Source organism: Piliocolobus tephrosceles, chromosome 7 (genome assembly GCF_002776525.5).
Source record: "Piliocolobus tephrosceles isolate RC106 chromosome 7, ASM277652v3, whole genome shotgun sequence".
Classification (NCBI taxonomy): domain Eukaryota; kingdom Metazoa; phylum Chordata; class Mammalia; order Primates; family Cercopithecidae; genus Piliocolobus; species Piliocolobus tephrosceles.
The window spans coordinates 130,981,307-131,006,522 of NC_045440.1; the positions used below are offsets into that span (position 1 = coordinate 130,981,307).

Sequence of the window (25,216 nt, forward strand, 5' to 3'; positions counted from 1 at the left end):
TTAACCAAATGAGATGAGGAATTATGGGTGTCTGATGTGCCAGGTACTATTCCAATACTTAAAATATATCATCCCATATTTCTCACAGTAGAACCATGAAGTGGAGACATTACTTCATTTTCTTATGAGAAAATGGGACTGAGATGGTTAAGGTGGGATGGCATAGATAGAGACTGTTACAACAAACATACTCAGTCTTAACTAATTTCTAGATCTGTGCTTCGTCCGCTACTTTATTATTCCTTGAAGATGTTAGGGGAAATTCATTAGTCCATTTCAATAACACACAACTCCTGTGGAAATAACTTACATGCCTATGATTAGAACACATAGGTTCAGACATCACAAAGCTTTGATGTGGCTGAAATTCTATCAATTTACTGGGGCGATGCTAGTTATCTCTTGGTGATTTGTGCCTCTGTTTGGCAGTAGTCTCTGCCTTAGATCCCGTGGAAAGAGAGAAACTAATTACTTAAAATTTTGCTTATTTGCCATCCTAACAAAATAGGACTACCTAGGGGACGAATAATTAAGTGGATCATTAATGGTGTATTTACCACATCCTGATTGGAATCATAATTATATGCTTACCGAGATGTATGCCCCCCTCAGCTGTCCCACAGTAAGCTCACCCAGCTTCTCTATGTTAATTTTCAACACCATCTAAGTCTTCTTGGGTAATCTAATCCACTACAATAGCTTTACATATCACACACATGATAGTTATGGCCAAACCTCTATCTCTGTCCTTAATATTTAATCATAGCACCTAACACATATATCCAGCTGCCTGTAAGACTCCCACTCCTAAATGTCCTGCGGCTCCTTCTACCTTAAAATTTCCAGAACCATGTTAATTCTCTTCTAACCTTGTTTTTTCCTTTTGTGTATTATTTCTCAGTGAATCGGACCACCACCTAAATAATCCGAGAGTCTTTAATTTTTTTCTCTTTTTCAACAGTTCCAACCCCCTTCTACTCCACCTAGTCACTTCCAATCTTATCTTTTATGGTGAGAACCAGCTTCATGTAACAGAAGCTCTAAACAAGTCAATGATTTAAATAACTTGGGTATATAAACATCTCTCTCATAATAGAAGATCAGAGGTGGGAAGTCTGAGCACGATATAATGGTCATCACGGGTCCAAGCTTCTTCATTCTGCCTCACCATCTCACTTGCAACTTCTGCCTAATGTTGACTTACAGTTCAAGATGGCTGCTGGAGTGCTACCACCACATCCGTGTTGTAGGCTAGAAGGAGAAAGGCAATGGCTGGAGGAAGGGAGAGTTCCTGTTAACTCAGCTTCCTTTAAGCAGCCTTCCCAAAAGTTTCACGTTGTATTTTTGCTAATTCTCATTGGCCACAACTTAGTGCCATAGAAGACTAGTAAGTATAGCCTTTTAGCTGGATGGCCTGCTATCCTATATAAAATGAGTTTAGGTTACTGAGACAGAAAGGGAGAGCAGATCTTGGGAGGCACCTAGCTGTTTCTGTCATCCCAAGTGTTGTGATTTCTACCTGCTTTAGATTTAACCTATTTGCCAGTTTCTCTGCATCCCGCCATCATGGTTCTAGTTGAAGTCCAACCTCAGAGAAATAGCTACTTCAGTGATACTGGGATGCTCTGTACAGAGCAAAGAAACCAGTCTTTATGCCATTTGGAATAGATTTTTCCAATTGTCCTGCCCCCACTGAAAAAACTCTTGGTTCAGAAGAAACAATGACCAGCGACGTAAGAAGGACTAATGTTTCCACCTGCCTCTCAATGTAATAGCAAGAGATTCCACATGTCAGACAGGAAAGAAGGCTAGGAAGGAAAATGAGCATTAAGATTAATAATTGATGTTAATACTGACAACAAAGACAAACAATGGTGATAAATGAAATGGCAGAACCAAGGAAATTGTTCTACTGTGATATCTTTCTTTCAAGCAGGTCAACTGTATAATTACCAAACTCAATTTCATCAGGAATTTCATCAACATCAGAGCCCCTGGGCCACCAGTCTTCAATGTTTGCTACCAGAGTGTTACTGTCTGCTTGTCATTATCTACAGACGAAAATGGAACATTACAGTGGGCTTTATGACCCTTTTGTACCTCAGCATTTCCATCCTGCCCCCTTCACCTAGCTGTACCTCATTATCTATTCCAGTGTGTGGCTTGTGAAACCCCTAGAAATTATTATTGCACTAAACTAAATTAAACACAAAGACTTATTTAGTGGATTCACAATTTTTAGTTGTACCACATAGTCAAACAAGTAGACATTCAGGTCACAAAATCTACCCTGTCTCCCCATGAGACCACAATGCCATTGTCTGAACAGATTAGATAAAGCAGAGCATCATCTCAAACAATTTCCATGGTTCAAATCTAGGTGGCTATACTTACCAGCTGTGAGGCTTAGGCCAACCTATTAACCTTCTATTTCACTTTTCTGCTGAATGAGAAAATATGGACTTTACTTCATTTTGTGAGAAATAAATAATCTAAGTAATTGGCCAAACCTTATTTTGTGCTTCTTAAAGAAAAGGTGCCATATATATATATATATACACCACACACATATATATATGTATACACACACACACACACCACCCAATATAATGCAATCTTTTCAGATGACATTAGAAATATTTTAGTCAAGTCTAAAGGAACAGAAGTTAATGATAAATATGATAAACAAATAATAGCTACTCTTTAGGGAGAAAATTACACACATCTTACTTGACTTAAACCTCACAACAGAATTGAGTGGTAAGTTATTACCCTGAGAAAGGCGACTCAAGGTTGGCAGAATAACAAGTGGGAGAATCTAGATGTAAACTCATGTCTCATATGCAAATGAGCATGAGAATTTGAGCAAGACTGAAGGAGAACATTTAAGTTCCCTTTCCAACTCATATCCCAATTCTGGAATCTAATTTCTATAACAAGTAACTATATTCCTTACCACAGAAGTAAAGATGGCCCCATGGAGAAGCTGGCAGCATGGCATGATGGAAACAGAATAGAATCAGGAATTGTTTTCTACCTGTGTGTCTGTGACTTTGGTGTTCTGACTCAGACACATATTTGAGAGGTGGAGGGGGGAGAAGAGGGTTGCCACATTATGTAACAGAAAGGAGCCCACTGCCTAAACACCTTGTGCCAGACATTGCACTAGGACTTTATTACCTGCAACCCATCCTGCAAAACTGTGAAGATTTGATATAATCATTCTCATTTTATGCTTGAGAAACAAGGGGTAAGGACATTAAAAATTTACTCAATGTTTAACATGTGCCTGTCTTATTCTAAAGCCCCTTCTCTTTTCACAATACCTGTAAGAAATGGAGATCCAATATTGAGTGGCAGAGGCAAAAATATGGCCTACCAGAACCATTATGATAGCTTTACAATATGCCCACCAATTATTTGATACTCCTCCTGCCAAATGGTGAAGGCTAATTTCTCTCCCATAGAATGTGACTCATTCTAATGAATAAAATATGGTAAAAGTAAAAGTGTGCGATTTGAGAGACTAGGTAATAAAGAACAGTGGCTTCTTCCCTGCCCTCTCTTAGATCATTCTCTCTGGGGGAATCCAGTTGACATGTTGTGAGGACACTCAAGCAGCTGTATGGAAAGGCCCACATGGTGAGCAACTGAGGTCTCCTACCAACAGCCAACAAGAAACTGGGGCCTTTGCCAACAGCCAGGTAAGTGAGCCATTTTGGAAAGTGGATCCTCCAGTCCCTGTTAGGCTTCCAGATGACAACATCCCCTGCTCTCATCTTGACCACAACCTCATGAAATACCCTTATCCAGAATATCCAGTTAAGCCACTCCATAATGGCTGTTGTACAAAACTGTGAGCTAATGTGTTGTTTTTAAGCTATTAAGTTTTGAGGTGATCTATTACACAATGATAAACAACTAACACACCCATCCAGTGCTGAAGAAAGGGGTTGTCAGGAGGGTGGAATTTGCACTATTAAATCTTCATAGAGTGCTATTTCCCCTCACCACACCACACCAGCCACTAACTATAAAGAATTAGGTCAGGGAGCTTCTTTGGTTGCACCCCTTTTGCCTTTGGTTGTCAATGGGAGAACCATTTCCCCACAATCGGCAGGAAATAAGAATCAAAGAGAAGGACACACCATTCCATAGCACAGAACACAAGTAGATGACTCCCATGAAGAGTCTAGCAGCATGGTATGTAATATCCCTAGATATTAATACCCATCCAGGAATCATGGTGCCTACACTGGAATTTCAGATTGGCCACTGACACAGTGGACACATTATTCAACATTTCCAAATCTTGGTGTTCTTATCTACAAAGTGAAGATAATAATTGCCAATGCACAGGTGACTATGAGTTAAAGAGATTACTTTTGAAGAGTTCCTAACACATTCGTTCGACAAACATTTAATGATGCTTCAGGCACTGTGTTCATTACTAGTGAGAATATGACACACAGAGCCATACAGTCAAAGAGCATTCAATGAAAAGTAACATAATTGAGTGATAATTTTTAAAGTGTGGTAAAATGTGTGGCACATAGTAGGTATTCAATAAATACTTGTTTTTTTCCTCCTTTTTACCTTCTCCTAGAGTTCTACTTGACGGTAGCTGTAGTTTTTCTTCAAGACATCCTATTTGTCCTGGTACAGAACCTCCTTTGACCACTAAAGGCACAGTCGCAGTCCCTCACCGTTCCCTTGCATATTCCACAAAAATGTGAGCATTAATCATTTTCCATGATACAGACAATTCATTATTTAATTTAATTTTTTAAAATTTTATTTATTTACTTATTTATTTTGAGGCCAGGTTATGAGACTGGCTAATTTTTGTGTTTTTGGTAGAGATGGGGTTTTGCCATATTGCCCAGGCTGGTCTCAAACTCCTGAGCTTAAGTGATCCTCCTGCCTGGGCCTCCCAAAGTACTGGGATTACAGGCATGAGCCACTGCACCTGGCCTGGATAATTTTTTTTTTTTTCTTTTTTTTTGAGGTGGTGTCTTGCTTTGTAGCTCAGACTGGAGTACAGTGGCGTGATCTCGACTCACTGCAACCTCTGCCTCCCAGGTTCAAGTAATTCTCCTGCCTCAGCCTCCTGAGTAGCTGGGATTACAGGTGCCCACCATCACACCCGGCTAATTTTTGTATCTTTAGTAGAGATGGGGTTTCACCATGTTGGTCAGACTGGTCTTGAACCATTGACCTCAGGTGATCTGCCTGCCTTGACCTCCAAAAGTGTTGGAATTATAGGCATGAAACACCATGCCTGGCCCTGGATGATTCATTTTTAAAAGAACATCATACCCACCTTAAATGCATCAAGATTTCACATTAGACTCATTATTCATAGTGAACATTAGGAACTTAAGTCTGCTCAGTAATAATGCGCCTATTCATGACTCTTGATTCAAAGATGTGCACCTATTTACCCTGAGCCAGCTCCCTGGAAGGATATGAAATAGAGGGTAATAATCACATCTTTCCAAATTTTCTATGAAACTGCATCGCCAAAAACTGAGACTCATTTTCCGAATGATGTATCAAATGACAACAAAATCTCCAGGGCATTCGGAAACCCAACAGGGATTAATGATTAGGTATACCAGTGGTAGTCAGGAGACTTGCCCAAATTTCTAGTTTTCTGCAGATGGCATCTAAGTTAGAAGACTGTCATAAATTTATTCGTGACTTGGCTTTCTGCTATTTGCTCATTGGTGACACTTTTATATAAACTGGTGTTTCTACAGCTAGGAAATCCCAGTGGAGATCAAGAAACCTGGGTTCTACAAACTAATAGGGTGGCCTTTGATTAGTCCTAACTCCCCTTCCTACGCCTCAGTTTCTTTAGACATGAAGTGAAAGCAATGGATTACATTGCCTTAGGCTTTCTCCTAGATCAAAAATAATGTGATAATTGTGCCCTTCCAACAATAATTGATACCACTAATGAACCTTCTTAAGCATGTCTATTAAGGACTTTATTTACATTATTTTTCTAATCTTTAAGCAAACTCTGAGGTAAGTGACATTATGATGTTTATTTCATAGGTGCAAAAGATTTGTCAAGTAACTTCCCAAAGTAAAAGGGAGGGCTGGAGTTTAGACTCGAGACTGTTCTGCTCTAACCCAAGTAATTCTGGATTCCAGACTCCCCACATGACAAGTTATTCCAGAAATACTCAGAAAAAGGAGGGTGCCGTATGTCGCACATGGAAAAATAGAAAAAGTAACAGAATCCAGCCAAAGGATTCCCAGAAATTGAGGCTCTTCTGTTCTTGGCATTTGCATCTTTGGATGTGTGTTTTTTACATTGCTCTATGCAAAAGGTATGTTTCTATGTGATCTTTTTTTCTCCTCCCGTCTTACCACTGAGGAATCACAGGGAATAGACTTGACATCTGTGAACTCAATTTCGTCTAGAAAAATGTTTCAGTCACATTTAAAATAAAAAGGGCATCAATTAGAATAAGAAGGACACTTTATTGCCTAGGAGGACCGAACATTTTTGGACCTGGGGCACCTTATCAGCTTCATTTTTAGCTCTAGCATAATCAAAATGTCAGGATCTCCATTGGACCTTAGAATTTTTTTATATTTCTATAAGAATTTCTGAATGTCTGCCATGCGTCAAGGGAAATGCCTGGGCTTCTATGCATATGTATTTTATTGTCTCCCCACATCTACCCAGGAAGACAGGCACAGTGAGCCTTCCATGTTATAGATGAGGAATCTAAGTCTCAAAGAAAGAGAAGGAATTTCTCAACGTCACACTCTAAGTAAAAGGCAGAGGAGGGATTAGAACCCTGGATCCTCTTTATTACACCAAGCCTGCCTCACAAGGATGCCAATCTCTCATCACTTACTGGGAAAGACCCACTGCTCCCATTCATGATAAGGTAATGCTATCCAATAAAAACCCCAAAGCAGGCATAAAATAGGAAGTAGCGAAATTCAGGCAGGCAGAAGCAGAGTGGTTTAGACATGGCTCTTGTCTGCAGCAGAGAGAAGTTCCTGGCAACATGACCCTGAAAATAACAATGAGTGACTGAAGCTAAGAAGGAAGAATCCTCCAAGGACTCTGAAACTAGATATTTTCTCAAGCCCCACCTATGGACAAACACAAATCACGGAGAAATAAAGATGCCAGTCTCCAGGAAGCACCAGTGTTAAATTCATTCTGGAATTTAACTCCTGGCATTAACAGTTAGCTGGGAGATTAAAACAAACCAACACACAAACACAAAAAATAATCAGTAGAAAAAAGTTAAAAAAAAATCAATAAACAGTGGTTTCATAGCAGATGGCAAGAGGAATATTAAAAGCTGTATTTTATTTGGAACTCATTGTCTTCTGGTTTCCTTATTAGGTGTTTTGTGTATCGAGGCCCATAGCTCCAAGCAGCCTCCATAAAGTAGAAGCTAAGAACTGCAATGTGTAGGTTAAAAAACTGTGCTTGAAATTCCTTGTTTGTCCCTTGTTTGTCATTTCTCTACCCTTCTGTACCTGGCCCACACCCTAGGAAGATGACTTGTATAAACTACATAAATGAGCTCCTTGCCTTCTGGCTTCTAGTTGGGTTTAGTCAATGAGGTCTATTGGCGGGAAGATTGGAAGGTAGAAGAATGACATCTGACTTTTTATTACTTTAAATTCCTTCCTGTCAGAGCTTAAATTGACTGCAACCTTCCTTTGAAAGTTGCAGCTCCCTTCAGAAAGCTCTTTCTTGCAGCTCTAGCATCTCCCAGGCTTCATTTCAGTAAATGCTTCCTCCCTGTGCCCCGAGTCCTAGGCTTAGAGTGAAAATGGGTCTCTGCTGCCACTAACCCTGGGATGCTTCACCCTCCCCTTGTGAGTTTCCCTTAATTCTGCCCACATCTTTGCGTATAGTCTCTTCATGAAACTTTCCTCAATTGCTTCTTTTAAATGTATGAGCTGGTTATGTTGGGAGGGGCCCCGTGGTGGGAGGAACAATGACTAAGACACAGAAAGGTTAAGTAGCTTGTGCAAGGTCATACAAATAGTGCATTAGTTAAAGCAATGCTTGTTTCTATAACAAATAAACCCCCATATCTCAGTGATTTTAAGTAAAGATACATTAATTTTTTTTACTTACCTCAGTCCAAAGTAGGGTTTGTGAGCAGCAAGTGGCTCTTCTTCAAGTGGTGATCCAGAGAAGAAGACTCCTTGCATTTTCTGGCTCTGCCATATTCAACACATCTTTCAAGGTGGCCATGTTCATCAGCACAAAGCTGGAAGAGGGAAAGAGTATGTAGGCTTGAATATGGCAGGTTTTGTGTCACACCCTCCACTCATGTTTCATTGGCCAAGCTCAACTGCATGGCTATCCAATTGGAAGACAGTCCCAGAGATGGTGAGCTCAGGATTAAAAAGAGAGTTTGGGAAAGCTCTGGACAATTTCTACCTTAGAAGTGTGTTTGAAAACACAAACTCAAATCCAAAGCTTTTCACTCAAAACACAAGGCCTCCAGTTCATGGCGTATACAGTTATTTAATGTGTGCATTAAGTAACAAGAATCATCCATGTGTGTTCCAGAGGGGAAGAGACAGAACCAGAGAAAATTTTATAGTGTGATAGTGTCAGCCCATGATTCTACCAAGGGAGTATCTATTCTGAAAATGTGTAAGATGGGAAACAGGGACTGCTGCTGCCTCCACCTATCACAGTAACCACTTACTTTACTTATATTACCAATAAAGTAATATATAAGTAACTGTACACATGTCTAGCATTTAAGGACATTGATTTTTATGTCACTTGTTATTTATTTTAAAAACCACATATATTTAATAGTAAATCACTATAAAACGATTATATGAACAAAAATACGCATTCTAGGATGATTTACAGTCCCAGTTAGAAATTCCAAGGGTAATTTTGATCGTATGCCCTGTTTCCTTTATCCACTAAATTTAGAACCTGCATCTCCACTGTATTCAAACTGTAGTTCTCTCTCTTTCCACTCACACCTCTGTGGATTTCTCTCTACTGCCTGTGAGTTTTATAGTGTTAGTACATACTCTCTGAGAACACAGACACAGTGGGACTGCTATGTAAATCTGCAGATTCACTACTCAATAAGTACTGACCCGTTGACTTTGCCTTTTTTCCACCTCATAAGCATTTCCAATGATCCAGAAATGTGGAGAAAGAACAAGTCCCATGAAGGTAAATTTTCCCTAACTGAGTAACCTGGGGAACTCACATAAAAATAGGCTGCACAAATGTTATTTCAAGATTTAAAAACAATATATTTGAATCCTACATCAATAAGTAAAAAATCATAAGCTCTCAGCCTGCCGATTGACTCTACAGCGCTCTTTCTCATCATTATAATATCCAAATGTAAGAATGTGAAGGAAAGAGAATTTCAAGCACTGTAAGATTATCATAGATATTACCCCCATTGATCTAGTCATTCACTGAGTGTGGGACCATGTGGCCACTGCAGTGAAGAAACTTCTGTTTCTGCCATCAAGGATCTTACCTGGGTAGATAGATAGTGCACACATCATCAAATTTTTTATAAAAAGGTAATTACTGCTGGCAATAAGTGGGGTAAAGGAAATCAAATTCAGGTGCTATTTTCGAAAGTGCTCTGAGATGAGCAAATGGCGTGCTATTTTAGAGAGTGGTCAGAAAAAGTTCCCCTTAGCCTCAGAGCCCTGACTGATGAGTGATCCAGGTAGAGAGTGGAGGAATAGTATTCCAACCTATGCAGAGACCTTGAGATCAGGATGGTTTCAGGAAATTCGAGAACACCATGAGTCTGTGTGGCTGCAATGTCAACCATGAACATGAGGTAAAAGGTGGCCAGAGGGGTTTTCATGGGCATGTGGAGTTTGTAGGCCAGGATATCAAGAGTTTGAATTGTGTTCAAAGGGTAACATAAAGCTATGGAGGTAGATGGGTGAGCAGAAGAGAACCATCATCTGTTTTGTTTTGTTATAAGGATCACCCTATTTGCTATATGCAGAATAGGTTCTTTGTGTGTGTGGGGTGGTGGGGAGGAGGGGAATTGACAAGAGTAGAAGCAGAGAGATAAATTGAGAGATCAGAAATGACTTGGACCACAAGGCTAGACTCGGAGGTGGTGAAAGTGGTCAGATTAAGGATGCACTTGAAAGTGGAGTTGTCAGGACCTGTTGATGGCTATGGCATGGCTGTGAAGGAAAGTGAAGAATCAGGATGCCTCCCAGGTTTTCAGCCTTGGCACTAGTGAAAGGATTGGCAACAGCTGAAATGGAAGCAACTGGGAGAGCTGTTCTGCCCTAGTGGGGGAAAACACACCACTGGCTCAGCTGGATACTTCCAAAGGGTTGCTCTGGTAATACCTCTAGTCAGCAGATATTTGATGAGTACTTCTGCCCTACCCTCAAGGAGTCCCAGGCTGCAAAGAAAAACTGATGTACAAACACGTGATCATGCTGAGAGGGAAAGCCCACAAGTCTTTCTGGGAATAAAGGAAAGGACAATGAAGCCAAATGTGGACTCAGGAAGGCTTTTTAGAGGAGATGACACCTAGCTAAGACTTGAAGGATGAATAAAAGCCAAAGAGGTTGGGAGAAGCAGTCAGGCAGTGGAAACAGCACTAGCAAAAGCACAGAGAACTGGAGCAGCATGACAACAAACCACACGCCTCTCACCAGGGAAGTGGAGGGTGGAAGGGAGCACAGGGATGCAGTTAGAGTTTGCAAGTTTGCAAGTTCCAATTATAAATGGTTTTTAATACTGTTCCTCAGAGATAAGCATCTATCCTATAAGTCTAAAGAGGAAATCATTGAAGAGTTTAAGAAAGGATTGCCAATGTCAGGAATCAGGATGATAAGCTCAGTTTCTAGGAGGTTCAGATGGTAACAAGAACATGTCTTTGGCATTCATTGCTTCTACCACACATTTTGCCCTTGATCGCAGTTTTCTTGGGTGAGTTCTTCTATTGTATGTCCATAGTCTCCTGGTCTAGAAGGTATAAAAGCTTACTCTTTGTTTAATTTTCTGCATTCTTCCAGTAAAGGTCTAGCATGGAGGAAAAAATCTATGGAGTTCCCTGCTATATTGCCTGGCTAGGATTTAAGCAAGATATTCATGAACCATCTTGAAATATCAGAAATAAAGATTCACTCCCAAACCCACCACCACTGTCTGCATACCTGCTGCCATTTAATATCAACTGATTTTTAAACTTACAATCAATGTCAATGACTAAGAGAGAAATCTCAATATCTATTTAACTATGAAAAGATAGACATCAAGTCAAACACAAACTTCAAAACTCTCCAAAATACTAATAGTTAACATTGGCTGAGTGTTTACGTACATACCAGGCACTCATCTAAACACATTTCATGCATTAATTAAATGTTTTCAAAATAGCTCTAGGAGATATTTAATTTGACAAATGAAAAAACTGAGGCTTAATTTCTTCATCCAGGGTCACACAGCCAGAAAGTAGAAAAGCCAAGATTGAACTTAAGGGATCTTGGCCCTAATGCCTTTTCTGGGAAAACAGTCCATAGCTTTACTCAATAATTCTTAAATCCTTTTATTTAAGAAGTATTCTTAAATAAAACCTTCTCTTCCAGAATATTCTCCAAGTCCCACTAACCAAGTTCAATTCCTACCTCTCCCATAATCTTTCCTGCTTAATAGGAGTCATTCCAATCTAATCTCAGATGCATTCTATACCAGAAATGTGGTTAATTCCACTGCATTTATTCCCATAAAAACATAAAGAAATGTGGTTAATTCCACTGCATTTATTCTCTTGTCAACAAAACGAAGACAAATTTTCTTTAAGTATTAATACTTTAAAAGAGTTAAAGGACTCTTTCCTTCTTTTGCACCCTACACATAGATATAAGTGCTCCACCAAATGCAACTACCAAGTACCCAGCACATATAAACTATATATACTACATACACACATATAAGCACACATATGAGTTTGGCCAAAACACGTAATAAAAGAACAAAATTACAGCAACTTCTGAACCAAAGAAAATGAGAAAAAAACACATGCCATACAACATTAATTGCAGCAAAGTCCGTAGGTTGCAGAGTACATGGGCACAAACAAGATTCAACTTTGTGCAAGCAGTTGAATCTTGGCCTTTTATATGCTATTTGTGGGACACTGAGCAAGTTAATCATGCCTCAGTTTCCTCGTTTGCCAAATTCGCCATTTTTTTCTTGGGGGTTTATCCTGTAAGGCGCTTGAGCAAGAGTGACACTCAAGAAGATTCATTATGCTCTCACATTTTCATTTTGTGTCTTATAATGCATTGATTCATCTTTTGCTCAATTTGACTTCTAATATTCTGCATGGCTTAGAGAATAAAGTATGTGGACCTGTCCAGAGCAGATGACCATCTGCCTCTAAGCTTGAGGCTCTTAATTCCAGCTCCATTGCCCATTGGTTGTAGTCACAGAACAGGGTAAATTTAATTCAAAACTCTCAATCCACCCTGGAGAAGTAAATTAAAGCCCAGAAGAATAATATGCCTTGACCAAGGTCACAGAGTGTGTTAACAATAAAGCCAGAACTAGAACTCAAAGCTTCCTATACTCAGCCCAATCTCTATTAGTAAATATTTCCTGAATGCATATTAATGTTTCAAGGCCTGTGGATACAGAAATGAATAAAGCACAGTCCCCACACAAAAATATTGCCAATTTTATTGAAACCAACAGATGACCAATTGCAATGCTTCCTAACCTTGTTTGTGTCTGTGTCTGTGTCTGAGACACATGATGCTTTCCTAACATGGGGCCTTGGAGAGTTGATTCCCAGCCACTCAGTATTTACTAACTGGAAATTCACTAACTTGTAACCTGTCCCAGTTCCCAGTAGAAATTTGCACATTCAGAAATACTTTGAATAATCCTCACGTGGAAGATGAGGATGCTTCTGAAGAGGAAAATGCCAAAAGTAAGATAAATCAGACCAATGACTTAAAGTTGCTGGAAAGACATGTACATTTAGCAGTATGTCTGGAGTTGGGGGCTCCAAAGCTGAGAGAATAGCTTGTGACACCAAAGCATTAGATTGATGTCTCTCACCTTCTCTCAGTGTTTCCCTCATGTGCTCAGGTTGGTGTCCCTATCTTTAGGTATCACGATTTCACATAACTTGCATTTAAAGGCAAGAAACACAAGGCAACCAAGATGGGGTGAGTGGTATAGCAGGAGGAGAGAGACAAGAACAGAGAGAGAGAGAGAGAGAGAGAGAGAAAGCGCACACTTGCCATGTATCTCTCCTTTTAGGAAGAAAGATAAATCTATCCTAGATAACCAGGAGTCCCCTTAAATCTCACTGGGCAGAGCTGGCTCACATAGCTGCCCTGCTGCAAAGGAGTCAGGCAAGCATGCATCTGGGCCATTCAACCTACATAATTAGAGGCAGGTAAGGGAAAAACCAACTTTAGCATGACTATTGGTAGGCAAACAAAAATGTCTGCTGCACCCAAACTGTGTAGGTTTGTTGAAGGAATACATGATCCTCCCTGGGAATCACAAACAGCTCTCCTGGATGCAGAGCCAGCATCCAGGAGTTTGCAAATCTCTAGTCCTTGGGCCTAAGAAAACTTTCTGAACCAAGCCGGAAGGGAGAAGAAACAGGTCAGGCAGATTTCAAGGACACCTACCATTCTGGAAGGGAGAAAGAAAGAGGCTAAGCAGATATCAAGGACACCTGCCATTCTTTTACAAATCACATTTTGCCAGATTTTACCTTCTGTGCCTGGGTCTTCAATGGCCTGTGATAATGGAATACTACCATTCACTAAGCCATGGAATTCTGCCATTTACTACAGCTCAGAATTTTATCAACTGTTGATACTGGAATTCTAACACAAGTAGATCTTCCATTCAGTCATCATCTAGGGTTCAGAATCTTGCCATTCCCAGAACCTCAATCCCCACCCCATTTATTTCCGAGAACTTGAGGGTAGCAAGAAGATGTCAAATCCCAACCTAATGAGTCAGTGTAATTGATTCCTAGTGAATAGTCTGTTGCCTTGTAACCTCCCAAGATAGCTGTGATTAGAAAACAGGATTCTCAAAGCTAACTTTGGGTCCACCCATTGCTAAATCTGTCCCCTCCTCCCCCAGCTCCTCCCTTGGAAATGTCCCAAGACAATGTGCCGTGAGACTCATCTTCCCCTCTATGAGTAATAACTCCTGCAAGGGGCATGTCAGAAGTGCCCTGACAGGAAAGACTGGCGACCTGCCAGAGGAACCTTTCACTTTTTTCCGCATGCTCTGCTCTGTTTCCCTTTTCCTCCTAAAGGGAAGATCTGAAGGTATTCAGTTTAGTCACCCAGGGTAAGCCGTTTTGACTTGTCAACAGTAAATACTGCTCTGTCCTAACTCCCCGTGACTGACACACAAACCTGTTATTTCAACATCACTCTCTGAAACCTCCCTCCAGAAACCTCAAGGCAGTTGTATATGTTGTCAGTAGGTCTATGGACCTGGACAAGGCATTCTGGTGTAGTGAAAGTCAACGTCCCTGGAGTCATTGAAACTGAGATGGACTCTCAGTCTCTTCACTTTCCAGCTCTGGGATGTTGGCCGCTTATCCAGTGAGCCTCTTGTTCTCCTCTGTAAAATGGAGATAATAGTGCCTACTTTACTGGTTTGTTGTAATTAATAAACATCATGCTGGTAAAAGGTTTACACCTACAATGATGCCTGGAACAAAGCAAGTGATTTTAGAAAGCATACACATAGAGGTGTGTGTTTGTGTGTGTGATGTATGTGTGTATACTCACTCATTCATGCATATATGCATTCAACAAGTACCGTCTGCCTACTAACTGCCTGATCTTAATCTAGGTGTTGGATATGTAAATACTAAACAAAATTGTCAAAGTCCCATCTCTGTTTTAGAGTGGAAGATAGACAATAAGTAAATAGATGTGTATTGTGACAAGTGTCAATAAGAGCTATGAAGGACAATAAAACAGAGCAAACAGATGAGGAGGGCTAGAGAGGCCAAGGCATTCATTTAAGTAGGGTGCTCGGGGCAAGGCTCTGAGAGGGTGGCATGGAAGGGAGACCTGAAGGAAAGGAGGGAGAAACCACATGTCTTGGTTCCTCTCTACCCACTGCCACCAAACTATTTCTCCTATACCCTTCCCAAGCTTAGTAAATGATAATTCCACTCTAGGAGTTTCCCAGGTCAAAAACCTTACTATCAGCCTTGACTCTTTCCTTCACACCCATGCTATGCCAACTGTAGCTGCAGCCAGCTCTATGGATGCCTGGGAAGGAGTCGTCCAGGTGGAGAATAGCAAGGTCAAAGGCTGAAGGGAGGAAGCTCCCTGACCTGCTGTGGACAGTGAGGAGGCCGAGAGGCTAGAGAAGGACAGTGAGAGAAGGCTAGAGGATCAGCTGAGATCACTCACCTCAGACTTTGTGGACCAGATTAAGGAATTTTTAGTTTTCCTCTCAGGAAAAAGGGAAGTTATTGGAGATGTGTGGACAGAGGAGTGTCATGCTCTGAATTATGTTAATAAGGAATCACTCTGGCTACTCTGTGGAGAAGAGACTAGAAGGCCAAGTGCAGAAGCAAGGGATACATCAGGAGGCTCCTGTGACGGATCAACTGGGAAGTCATGGTTGCTTGGTCTAGAGTGGCCATAAGAGAATTGATGATAAGGCATTATTTAAGGGTAAATTCTGAGGACAGAGTTGGTTGCAGTTGCTGTTGGAATAGGCATGGATGTGAAAGAAAGGAGTCAAGGCTGACAGTAAGGTTTTCGACCTGAAAAATTCCTAGATTAGAATTATCATTTACTGAATTGGGGAAAGCTATGGGAAAAGTAGTTTGGTGGTGGTGAAATGGGAATGGGGCGGTGGAACCAAGAGTTCATTCATTGAATAAATATGTTACTGAGACTCTCTTCTGCCAGGCATCTTGCTTAGCACTGGGAATACCCTGATGACTAGACAGAAACAGGCTTGGCACTCATGAAACTCAAGTAGCACAAAGAGACAACATTTATTGAGTCCTTACTAGGAGGCAAGCATCATGCTAAGTATTTTTTATTTAATGAAGCTGACTGTCTGGTAGGAGAGACAGTCATTAAACAAGTAATTACTCAAATATTTATTTAATTATCAGTGGAAAAGTACAGAGCATATCCCTGTGTATAATTTGGGAGAAATACTCCCCAGGCTCCTTAGGGAAGGTGATACTGGGCTAGAGTAGAGGAGCAGTATTTTTGAGAATCTGGTCAATATGGAAAGATTTGCTGACATATTCAGATTCGAGACCTTCTTTTTTTTTTTTTTTTTTTTTGATGGAGTTTTGCTCTTACCGCCCAGGCTGGAGTGCAGTGGCACAATCTCGGCTTACTGCAACTTCCACCTCCCAGATTCAAGCGATTTTCCTGCCTCAGCCTCCCAAATAGCTGGGAATACAGGCGCCTGCCCCCATATCCGGCTAATTTTTTGTATTTTTAGAACAGATGGGGTTTCATCATGTTGGCCAGTCTGGTCTTGAACTCCTGATTTCAGGTGATCCACCCTCCTCGGCCTCCCAAAGTGCAGGGATCAGAGGCATGAGCCACTGCACCTGACCTGGAGACCACTTATTATTTTGTAGGCATGTTACCTCCCATCTTTTCTCTGGGAGTGGGGAGGACATGACCTTCTGCTTGAGTCCACGGATTCAATGATCAGAACCTCCATGATAGGGGTTCTAAAGTGGTCTAGAATCTCTGCCCAGGCCATTTCTTGGCATGGCAAGCTAATCCTCTCTGCTCCCTGCCTACCTATCCCACTTGGGCCAATCTAACAGGAAACATCTAGACTGCAGAAAACAACGACTTCTCCCTCTGACCACCACACTTCTACGTGAACCCCATTCCTAGACTCAACTTACCTCTCCAACCCCATTTGAATATGTCCCATTGAGCCTCTGATCATGTCTCATCTTGTATGATTCTGAAATTTATCTGATTCCTTATTTCCCAGCAATACTGCAAACCCCTTGAAGACAGGGATGGTGCCTTGTTCTGCTTTTGTATCCCCAACAGACATCACAAAGCAAACTGCTCAGGGCTGAAATCACCTGAGTGAGACATTGTGAACCAAAGACCTTGACGTCATTTAAGAGCGGATGTTTGGAAAGAATCTTGTCAATGCTCAGAGTTCAACCTGACTCAGGCTAACTAATCAACGTGCCCATGCAGCTGGGAGATATACCAGAGTGTCTGTTTATTAATTTTCAATGGGGGGAAAGAAGGCAAAATGTTCAGGTTGACGTGGTCTGAGTTGGTGAGTTTCCTTCCCTGAAGTCAAGTCACAGGGGAACCAAGTCATGACTGGAAACCATTTTATTTTTATTTTCTCTCTATGATAAGCCATTTTTGCAGAAATCAGAAAATAATTGAGCCCCTTACGATGTAGTCTGTGAGAGGACTCATGGCAGCATAAATTGCCATTTATAACTAATGGGATTATTTCTCCAACCTGGGTAACCTAATGACTTTGTCCATGTATTTCAAGGCATCCAAATCTCTCCCTTGCTGGAAGTGTACCACCACCCACTAGAGCTCACCAGATTAGCCTCTCTAGGCTGAAAAAGATGCCCAGTAAATGATGAACACACAGACATGGGGTTTTTGCTTCACTAGACATAGCCCAAGGGAACTAATTTATGCTTCCCTTTTCTTTTTGGCTTATTTTGGGAGGCAATCCACCACCATGTTGATTTCAGACTTAAGAAGGAGAAATTGACGGCCTGGGTGTTCTAGAAACAAACTTTATAGATAATTGTTTCAGACAACTAGCTTCAGAGACTACTGGAAATACCTTAGGATTAGCATCAACAAGAAACTTGAGCATTTAGAAACCATGATGATTTCAGATATGCCCACAAGAAAACAATGTTTCAACACAAAAGGCAGGTGTTGAGTGTGTAGAACTGTTCCAAGTAAATCATTCTATTATTTCTGCACAGTCCTCTATAATTGAAAAAGTCCTTTCTGAAAAATTTACTAGGGAAAGAAAACTTGCATTTTGTGCATCAGCTTTTTTACTTAGGCTTTTACAAGTGTTAACACTTATGTTCCTTGCAATGGCAGATGAAGAAAATGTAGCTGAGTGAAGTTGAGTGGGTTGTTTATTGTCAACAAGTCCTGAGAGACAGAGTCAGTAATTGAAATCAGAGGTGGGGGCTCTTGTCCAAGCTTCTCCCACAACCGCATTCTGGGGCACTTCGTGGAGAAATGCCACTCAGCAATCTGCATTCAGCTCTGCTGTTGCTGTGGTTTTCAAATTGGCTACACATCAAAAAACACGTGAGAATCTTGTCAGCCACAGATTTCTAAGCCTGACCTCAGAGGTTCTGATTCTCTTGGTGTGGCACGGGCCCCAGGGGTCTAGATTTTTGCATCAGGGTAGGATCAGGTAACTATGAATATTCCAGGTGCCTGCCTTCATACAAAGCACCCTGACGTGATAAGTATTACATATTTTTGTTCCTGGTCCTAGGGTTTATATTTAGCTTAAATCTATAAAATAAAAACTTCGGACATTTAACACACCCTGCCTCATTTGATAGGGCTGTCCATGAAATTGAGAGACAGTGGAAAACTCATTGATCTTGCTATTTACCATGAGTCGCAGACCTAGTAACTTAGTCTCTTTGAGTTTCAGTGTCTCCATTGTTGAAAGCATGGCTTATAGTAACTACTCTCTAGAGATATGGAATTCAAGTACGATAATACGTGTATTAGCTGTAGTAGTAGCCATTTATCGGAGCAGGAGGTAAAGGGCATAGGTTCTACAGCCTGATGGCCTAGAGTCATATCCCAAAGCTTTCAGCTACTGACTGTGTGATCTAAGGGAAGTTACTTAACTGCTCTGTGCCTTAGTGTTACAATCTATAAAATAAGAAATAATAATAGTACCAACTCAGAGACTATCAGGAGAAATAAATGAATTAATATGTAAAAGATTTAGGCTGCATCACAGAGAGTTTGGTAAGTTGGGTATTTTCATTAATTTCAAATAATATTATATTTTTGCCTTAATTTTGATGTTTGCCCAGGAGTTATTCAGGAGTAAATTGTTTAATTTTAATGTACTTGTGTAGTTTTAAGAGATCTTCCTGATATTGATTACTATTATATTGCACTGCTGTCCCAGAGTGTTTGGTAATATTTCAATTTTTGAATGTATTGAGACTTGCTTTATGATCGAGCATATAATGGACCTTAGAATACATTTTTTGTCCAGATGAGAAGAATGAATATTCTGTCATTGTTGGGCAAAGCACTGTGTAGATGTCTATGAGGTCCAATTGGTCAAGTGTTAAGTTTAAATCTAGAGTTTCTTTGTTAGTTTTCTGCCTTGATAATCTGTCTAATATTGTCAGTGGGATGTTGAAGTCTTTTACTTTTACTGTTTTCATCCAAAGCAGTATTAAGAGACAGTTTATAACCCTGAATGCCTTCATCAAAAAGTTAGAAAGATCTCAAATTAAAAATCTAACTTTGCACCCAGAGGAATTAGAAAAAAAAAAAAAAAAAAAAAAGGAACAAACTAATCCCAAAGAAAATAAATCATTAAAATGAAATAGAAGAAAATAAATTAGAGAACTTAAGGAAGTTGAGATGCAAATATCAATACAAAAAGTCGATGAAAGCAAGAGTTTATTCTTTGAAAACATAGACTGCTAGCTAAATTAACAAAAAAATGAAAGAGAAGATCCTAATGAGCACAATCAGAAATAACAAATGATACTACAGCTGATCCCACGGATGGGCAAAAGATCTTCAGAGATTTATGAACTTATGAACAACTCTATGCACACAAATTAGAAAATCTAGAAGAAACAGATAAATTGCTAGAAGCACACAATCTCCCAAGATTGAATTCAGAAGAGATTAAAACCCTGAATAGACAAATATCAACTTCTGAAACTGAATCAGTAATAAAGAACCTAACAACAACAACAATGAAAAAAGTTCTGGACCAGATAGATTCACAGCTGAATTCTACCATGCATACAAAGAACTGATACTGATTCTACTGAAACTATTCCAGAAAAGTCAGGAGGAGGGGCTATTCCTTAACTCATTCTGGGACATCAGCATCAGCCTGATATAAAAATCTGGCAAAGACACAACGAAAAAAGAAAACTCCAGGCCAATATTCCTCATGAACATAGATGCAAAAATCCTTAACAAAATATTAGCTGACCAAATCCAGCAACACATCAAAAAGTTAATACACCATAATCAATTAGTCTTTATTCCTGGGATGCAAGACTGGTTCAACATACACAAACCAATAAATGTGATTCACCACATAAAGAGAATTAAAAAGCAAAAAACATATGATCATCTCGATTGACACAGAAAAAACTTTCAATAAAATTTAACATACTTCATGATAAAAACCCTTGACAGACTAGGCATCAAAAAATATACCTCAAAATAATGAGCCATCTACGACAAATCCACAGACAGTATCATATTAAATGGGCAAAAGGTGGAAGGATTCCCCTTGAGAACAGAAACAAGACAAGAATGTCCACTCTAACAACTCCTATTCAATATAGTACTGGAAGTCCTATCCAGAGAAATCAGGCAGGAGAAAGAAATAAAAGGCATTCAAATAAGAAAAAAAAAAAAATTCAAACTATCTCTTTTTACCAATGATGTGATTCTATATCTAGAAAATTCTAAACTCTCTGCCAAAAGGCTCCTAGAATTAATAAACAATTTTAATGATGTTTCAGGTTACAAAATCAATGTATAAAAATCAGTGGCATTTCTATACACCAACAATGTCCAGACTGAGAGTAAAATCAAAAACACAATCCCACTTATAATAGCCACAGAAAGGATGAAATACCTGAAAATACAGCTAACAAAGGAAGTGAAAGATCTCCACAAGGAGAACTGCAAAATGCTGCTCAAAGAAATCAGAGATGACGCAAATAAATGGAAAACCATTCCATGATCATGAATTGGAAGAATTAATATTGTAAAAATGGCCATACTGCCCAAAGCAATTTACAGATTCAGTGCTATTCCCATCAAACTACCAATATCATTCTTCACGGAGCTAAAAAAAAAAAAAAGATTCTAAAATATGGTTTCTATGTGAAACCAAAAAAGAGCCTAGCCAAGGCGATCCTAAGCAAAAAGAACAAAGCCAGAGGCACCACATTACCCAACATTTAAACTATACTACAGGGCTATAGTAACCCAAAGAGCATGCTACTGGTACAAAAATGGACACATAGACCAATAGAACAGAACAGAGAGCCAAGACATAAGGCTGCACACCTACAACTATCTTATCTTTGACAAAATAGACAAAAACAAGCAATTCAGAAAGTACCCACTATTTAATAAACGGTGCTGGGATAACTAGCTAGCCATATGCAGAAGATTGAAGCTGGAACCCCACCTTTTACCATATACAAAATGGATCAAAGATTTAAATGTAAGACCTCAAACTATAGAAATTCTAGAAGACAACTTGGAAAGTACTCTTCTTGACATCAGTCTTGGCAAAGAATTTTTGACTAAGTTCCCAAAACCAATTGCAACAAGAATAAGTGGGACTTAATAAAACTAAAGAGTTTCTGCACAGCAGAAGAAAATTTTTTTTATTATACTTTAAGTTCTAGGGTACATGCGCACAATGTGCAGGTTTGTTACATATGTATACATGTGCCATGTTGGTGTGCTGCACCCATTAACTCGTCATTTACATTAGCCTTATCTCCTAATGCTATTCCTCCCCACTCCCCACAATAGGCCCTGGTGTGTGATGTTCCTCTTCCTGTGTCCAAGTGATCTCATTGTTCAGTTCCCATCTATGAGTGAGAATATGCAGTGTTTGGTTCTCTGTTCTTGTGATAGTTTGCTGAGAATGATGGTTTCCAGCTGCATCCATGTCCCTACAAAGGACATGAACTCAGCCTTTTTTATGGCTGCATAGTATTCCATGGTGGATATGTGCCACATTTTCTTAATCCAGTCTGTCATTGATGGACATTTGGGTTGACTCCAAGTCTTTGCTATTGTGAATAGTGCCACGATAAACATACGGGTGCATGTGTCTTTATAGCAGCATGATTTATAATCCTTTGGGTATATACCCAGTAATGGGATGGCTGGGTCAAATGGTATTTCTACTTCTAGATCCTTGAGGAATCGCTACACTCTCTTCCACGATGGTTGAACTAGTTTACTGTCCCACCCACAGTGTAAATTGTTCCTATTGCTCCACATCCTCTCCAGCACCTGTTGTTTCCTGACTTTTTAATGATTGCCATTCTAACTGGTGTGAGATGGTATCTCATTGTGGTTTTGATTTGCATTTCTCTGATGACCAGTGATGATGAGCATTTTTTCATGTGTCTGTTGGCTGTCTAAATGTCAGAAGAAATTATTAATAAAGTAAATACACAACCTACAGGGTAGGAGAAGATACTCAGAAACTATGCATCCAACAAAGGACTAATATCCAGAATCTACAGGAAACTTAAACAAATCAACAAGCAGAAAACTGCCCCATTAAAACATAGGCAAAGGACATGAACAGACAGTTCTCAAAAGAAGACATACAAGCAGCCAACAAACATGAAAAAAAATTCTCAACATCATTAATTGAAGAAGTGCAAATCAAAACCACAATAAAATACCGTCTCTTACCAGGCAGAAAGGCTACTATTAAAAAGTCAAAAAATAACAGATGCTGGTGAGACTGTGGAGAAAAGTGAATGCTTATACACTTTTGGTGGGAATGTAAATTAGTCCAGCCACTGTGGAAGGTAGTCTGGAGATTTCTCAAAGAACTTAAAACAGAGCTGCCATTTGATCCAGCAGTTCCATTACTGGGTATACACCCAAAGAAATATAAATTATTCCACCAAAAAGACACATGTACTTTTATGTTTAACCCTGTGCTACTCACGATAGCAAAGATGTGGAATCCACCTAGGTGGCCATCAATGGTAGATTGGATGAAGAAAATGTGGTACATACATACAATGGAATACTATGCAGTCATAAAAAAGAATGAAATCATGCCCTTTGCAGCAACATAGATGCAGTTGGATGCCATAATTCTAAGCAAATTAATGTAGGAACAGAAAACCAAATACCACATGTTCTCACTTATAAGTAGGAGGTAAACACTGGGCACACATGGACATAAACATGGGAATAATAGATAGTATAGACACTAGAAGGGGTAGGGAAGGAGGGAGCATGGGTTGAAAACTTACCTATTGGGTACCATGCTCACTACTTGGGTGATGGAATCTATACCCCAAATCTCAACATCATGCAATATTCCCATGTAACAAACCTGCACATGTATCCCCTGTATCTAAAATAAAAGTTGAAATTAAAAATAAATGTTAACTAATATTTATTGAAGGCACACTGTTTTATTTATTGAGGGTATACTAGTATTTATACTAGTATTTATTAAGGGCCCTGTGTCGGGCTATATACATATATATATGTATTTTCCCCCCCAATGCCTCTGAGTCAGTTAATATTAGTTTCCTCATTTTACAGACGACAAAAATTAGTCATAGTATCTTGCCCCAGGTCTGACAGCTAGCAAATGGGAGAGCTGGATTCTGAACACAGGCAGGCTCTAGAACTTAAAATACTATGCAATATTACATAGTAGTTGCAGAACTTAAATAATAGTACTATTGCCTAGTGTTATGCAATATTTCACAGTATAAGGCAGAACTGAAAATGTTATCATGATATCACTATGTTATGCTAGTCACTGCACATTCTCATCTCTTCTTCTGGTTGTAGGCTTCTGAGTGCATGGGAACGAGTTGCATTGTATCTCCTGCCTTTGGTATAGAGTCCTGTTCATGATAGTAAATATGCTTAAAAGAACTAGAAAGACAGGGAGGAATGGGATGACACCTGCATTCTGGCAGACGTTTTAAAAATTCTGGAAACCCAAGGAGCAGTTGGCCAGTCACAGGCTGTGTGTGTGCACATGTGCTTGACCATACTCTCTATTCCCCTCCAGTCAGAGCTTAAACATCTTTTCACGGAGCTCTGCTGTGGAAAGTCGAGAAACACATTCTGCTCTCTCTAAAATCAAGAACTGAAAATACACAAATAGGCCAGGCATGGTAGCAGGCACCTATAATCTCAGCTACTCAGGAGGCTGAGGCAGGAGAATTGCTGGAACCCGGGAGGCAGAGGTTGCAGTGAGCTGAGATCATGCCATTGCACCCCACCCTGGGCTATCGCCGAGCGAGACTCCGTCTCAAAAAATAAAACAAAAAAATGACAACATAATCCACAGGAATGAACCTCCAGTGTAAGAATGGTGACACTTTGATACATCCAGGAGAGGGATCTTAGACTCAGGACAGGTTATATGCAAAAGACAGTTTACAGCCTTAAAGGTTATAGAATCCAGCCTGCTACTGAGAAAGCAAAGGCTAGAGATATCCCACAATGACACAGTGGTCGACCAAATGCTCACCCCTGTTTTCTGGGGTTCTAAGTCCAGGCTGTTGAATCTCAGGAAAGGTTGTTCTTCCTGCTGCCCTTTCAGATTATAGAACCTCTGCTGTCTCCATCTAAAACTGGCCCTACCACCATCTCATCGACTTTTACATTCTGATGTCCCCATTTCAGAGAGATTTCTTTGAAACAGAGCCAGCCCTTCCAGTAAGCATAAATAACAGAATGGTGATTTCAGAGAGTGGAGCCTGGTGGAAACAAAACCCAGACATGTAAAATTTGACACCTCAACCGACATAAGTGCCCACATTCCCTGCAAGTTCCCACTCTCTGCCTCACTCCACCTTCAACATGCCCATAATTTTATTCTGAGGAAAACCACAACCAGCACTTACCATCAGGGTCCAAATTCCCTGGCAGCAGCCTTGCTTTTAAAAGGGAGACATTAAAAAAATTGTCAAGACCTATGGGGCTTTCTAGCACATTAAAAAGGCCCTCAAAAACTGTGTTACACCAAGTATAATATTATCTTTTTCGTTAAGAGATTTCTTAATTGGTTCCATGCAAAAGGTTTGTAGGTAATGGGTTTTAAATAAATAATAATGTTCCACCACCCTGACTGGCCAAGAAAGTAAATGCCTTTTTCCCTGACTTGGGTGAGCACTGGGATGGAAAAAAGGTCTGTGTGAAAATTTTG

General features: G+C 39.9%; 1 long non-coding RNA gene across 1 annotated transcript in view; it reads right to left on the bottom strand.

Moving 5' to 3' along the window:
* The window catches only part of LOC111549803, a 191,187-nt gene that overhangs the window by 34,143 nt on the left and 131,828 nt on the right, over positions 1–25,216 (bottom strand). Inside the window, exon 3 of the long non-coding RNA XR_002733829.2 lies at positions 8,129–8,264. This is a non-coding gene — a long non-coding RNA (uncharacterized LOC111549803). The remainder of the gene's footprint in view (positions 1–8,128; positions 8,265–25,216) is intronic.